Raw genomic sequence first — 4,719 nt, 5'->3', positions numbered from 1 at the left:
TTTTACCAACAAAAAAACAAGACTTCACTATGATAAGAACTTTCATTACCAATTAAGTAGATGGTCCACATAAGAAAAGGCTAAACTCCTAGAATATCAATTAAGTGTATGTGACAGAGATGAAGGGCTAGAAATAAGAATCCAGATTTCCAAGTCTCTAGCTAACACTATACATTGTTTCCACGTTATAGTCATTTCTTAAACCAAAACCAATTCTCAATTATTTGTGATCCATAGAGTCCATGTATACATCAGTATTAAAAGACAATTTTTAAAAAAATTCCTAGTTCTTGAGCCCCACCCCCACATATTCTGATTTAATTGGTCTAGGGTATGGCCCTAGCATCTGGATTTTTAAAAGATCCCCAAGGTGAATCTAATGTGCAGCCAGGGTTGTGATCCTCTGATTAGGGTTGTAGTTCCCAAACTTGTCTGCACATTAAAATCCCCCAAGGATCTTTTGAAAATTCCAAAGCCCAGGGCACATCTCAGTCCAATTAAATCATGATCTCTGGGGACAGGACGCAAGCATTGGTAATTTAAAGTTCCCCCAGTGATTCCAATGTGCAGCCAGTATTGAGAACTACAAGAATAGGGTGTTTGATAGTGCTAGTTGAGTGTTTTTGGGGTGGTAAGTTCAAGAGAGGAGAAGGGAATGATTGTTGTTTGTGGAGATTTAAGTCTTCAAACTATTCACTTTCAAATCATAAATTGCCAGTTTATGACTTATGGGGTAACTATTGCCATTTTTCTAAGAAATATATATATTTCAAAATGACATGCCAAAAAAATGCAGTCATAAACCAATTGAATGTCCCTTAGAGCTCACCAATTAATACACGAGGAAAGGGACAATTGAAATGAAGTACAACTATAATGTCTGAAAATTTCTCCATCAGCTGATTCTATTCCAATATATGTATTTTCACATTATATTTTCTCCTCGACGAAAACAAAGTGGGGTGACAATGCTCACAACTAGCCCAGAGCCACACAATGGAGGAACATATAAATATCCTCAAGTCCATTCATAATGGTTAGGTATTCTCAGGGTATATGAAGAAGAAAAGCCTTTCCTTTGAGGACCTAAAAAAGGACTTTAAATATTTTAAGGTGTAAGTATTCACCACTTGCATTTATTTATTACCTTTACTTGTTGTAACCAAGCCAAGGAGTAAGGGAGTTGTATTATATGTTGCTGTTTATTTGTGTTTATTTATTTATATATTTTAGTAGGTACTGGAGATTGAACCCAGGACTTTGTACATGGGAAGCAGGCACTCAAACCACTGAGCTACACCTGCTCCCCACTTTGCTGTTTAATAGTCTGTCTCTTCCAATTTAGACTTGAGAGAATAAGGGTTATAATTTATTCAGTGTTGTATCTCTGCCTAGCACATAGCACAGTCTGAAATGTGGCAGGTGCTCAGAGGTGTGGTATAGCATTCTGGCTAAGAGGACCAGCTTTGGAATCAGGCAGACCTAGGCTTGAATCTTGGCTCCATCCCTTACATGCTGTGTGGTCCTGGGCAAGTGATTTAGCCTCTCTAACCCTTTGTTCCCTGCCTACCCCCCATCTGGTACAATAAAGGTAGTAATAGTGCTTATCTCATGGGGTTTTTGTGACCAGTTCAGTGAAACAATATATGTGAAGCACTTTGCAAATCTCCCTGCACATAATAAGCATGTATTAAATGGGATTTATTGTTAATAATCAGATTATTTTATTTGTTGAATTAATAAATGGATGTCATGGCCTGCTTCCCCTTCCCACTCTTGATGTTACCTAGCAAAAATAAGTTAATCAATTTGTTTTATGTGAGATGACAAATTCAGGCAAACAAAGCCAAACACATGTTGGAAAGAGTCCCTTCCCTGTCTGTGTGGGTGTTTCTCAGCATTTACATTATAGTCAAATATTACAGCTTCTAGTAAAATTTTTAAACACAGTTTGAAGGAAAATGAAGCATAAAAACAGACAAGGAAGGCCAACCCTTTCATTTTTTCACCCTCAAAATATTGGTTGCTAAAATAATCCACTTGGGGAAGCAGACTTGGCCCAATGGATAGGGCATCCGCCTACCACATGGGAGGTCCGTGGTTCAAACCCCGGGCATCCTTGACCCATGTGGAGCTGGCCCATGCGCAGTGCTGATGCGCGCAAGGAGTGCCGTGGCACGCAGGGGTGTTCGCCACGCAGGGGTGTTTCCCGCGCAGGGGAGCCCCACGCGCAAGGAGTGCACCCGGTAAGGAGAGCCGCCTAGCGCGAAGGAAAGTGCAGCCTCCCCAGGAATAGCACCGCACACACGGAGAGCTGACACAGCAAGATGACGCAACAAAAAGAAACACAGATTCTCTGTGCCGCTGATAAGGATAGAAGCGGTCACAGAAGAATGCGCAGCGAATGGACACAGAAAGCAGACAAGTGGGGGGGGTGGAGAGAAATAAAAAATAAATCTTTAAAAAAATAATCCACTTGTCAAATCCCTTTGTACTATTGTGAGAAGTGCTAATGTAAGATGTGTTTTCTGAAAATAACTGTGATGAGGTGTCATCAATTTAGAGCTTCTGTACAGAAGTGACGGAGTTCCCTTCTGGATGGAATAACTCAGTATCATAAATTGCTGAGAACATCTACAGGCTTGCCCTTTAGATCTAAAAGGAAACTCTTATTTCTAGGGGTGGAGTTTTTATTAAAAAAAAAACACTAAACAAATATAAATGCAGTATGGGATCCTAAATTGGATCCTGGAACGGAAAAAAGACATTAGTGGAAAAACCGGTGAAATCCAAATAAAGTCTGTAGTTTAGTAAATAGTATTGTACCAAACTTAATTTCATACTTCTGATTAGTATACCAGTTATGCAAGATGTTAACTTTATGGGGAAAGCTGGGTAAAGGGGTACAGGAAATCTATGTATTATATTTATAATTCTTACATAAATCTAAAATTATTTCAAAAAAACAAAGCTAAAAAAAGCTAACCATAGTCTTAAAAACTAAGCATACTTATTGAAAGCTGATTCTAGAAAGATCAGATTCTGGGCAATTGTTCAGGCCAGGGCTCCAGGAAGAGAATAATACTCATCTAGAGATATGCTAAATGTTTTACTGTCAGTTTACTAATGCTTTACTAATTGTTTTACTAACCATGGCGAGGTTGCAAGGGGGTGGGTATCATGTAGCAATTCCTTTACAAATAAGGAACTTCTAGCAGCCGATCCCTTTCTTTCAGTATAATCTAGCCTAGTGTAAAACACAGCAGCCTAACTCAAGAGGCCCAAATATGTGTTTTCCTAATCTCCCCATTTTAGAGTTGTTTGACCTGCTAGGTATTTGGGAAGAATTTCTCATTGAATGCTAAACATGAAATTATAATTGTGTTCGTTTGGTGCCCTGAACATGAAGGGGGAAGATTCAGCCCATTTTATTTTATTTTTTTTTATTTTTTTTATTGATTTTGTAATATTATTACATTAAAAATATATATGTGAGGTCCCATTCAACCCCACCCCCCCACCCCACCTCTCCCCCCCCCCCCCAGCAACACTCATTCCCATCATCATGACACATCCATTGGATTTGGTAAGTACATCTTTGGGCACCTCTGCACCTCATAGTCAATGGTCCACATCATGGCCCATACTCTCCTCCATTCCATCCAGTGGGCCCTGTGAGGATTTACAATGTCCGGTGATTGCCTCTGAAGCACCATCCAGGATTCAGCCCATTTTAAAGCACCAATTCCCTTAGCATTTAGTTAGTCTCTATGCCTGAATCAAATTATCTGCAGGGTTAACTCCTGTATCAGCTAAAAGGCAGGTGATTCTGTATGATCAACATGACAATTAAAACAAAAGTATTATTAAAATTATGTTGGGGTGGGGGAAATGGAATCTAAAAGAACTATGGTGATTTTCACTCCCTTAGAGCTTAATACATCCCTTTAGAAATCTATTATTTTTAAAATAATTTTTATTATACCATGACTTTAAAATGCTGTTTGACCTAAAGTAAGGGGGAAATGGAAAGGAGAAATGAGTTTATATGGCTACGAGTTTCTAAAAAAGAGTCTGGAGGCTGGCAGAAGGTTTGCCCTCATGCACAACTGAGCAGAGTCAGAGAGACAGATAAAGCAGATACAACCCCCAGATATTAGTTCCTTTGAGGGCTAAAGAGACCCATGGGAGTTATGGTCATGGCCGATGGGGTTAACTACCAGGGCAGATGGCCCCTCTTTGGAAATGGTGTTTATGTGTGATGAATCTGGACTCAGATGGGATCTCCCTTCATAAGACTTTCATGCTAATGTGCTGGAGGTGCAGTTAATGTTGGGGTTTAAGATATATTTAGGGGATTTGAATCTCTGGACTGACAATGTGATAGCCAGATCCTGAGCCTCAACAGACTCCAGCACCTACAATCTGATTTATTGGACTTACCACACTCAGCTAAGATGGAGGTGAAGAAGGACAACCACCACACCATGGAGCCTAGAGTGATTACAACTGAAAATGGGAGGATTGCATCCAGCATCCAGGTGGAATCTGAGCCTCCTCTTGACATAAAGGTGCAATGGACACAACCAATCCAGTGTCCACATAGAAGAGGTGGCATTGGATTGGGAAAAGTGGACATAATGGACAAAGGGTATGGGGAAAGGCAGGAAGAGATGAGAGGTGGAGGCGTCTTCGGGACATGGAGCTGCCCTGGATGGT

The sequence above is a fragment of the Dasypus novemcinctus genome, chromosome X (genome assembly GCF_030445035.2).
Source record: "Dasypus novemcinctus isolate mDasNov1 chromosome X, mDasNov1.1.hap2, whole genome shotgun sequence".
In the NCBI taxonomy this organism is placed as follows: domain Eukaryota; kingdom Metazoa; phylum Chordata; class Mammalia; order Cingulata; family Dasypodidae; genus Dasypus; species Dasypus novemcinctus.
This window is presented reverse-complemented; position numbering follows the sequence as displayed.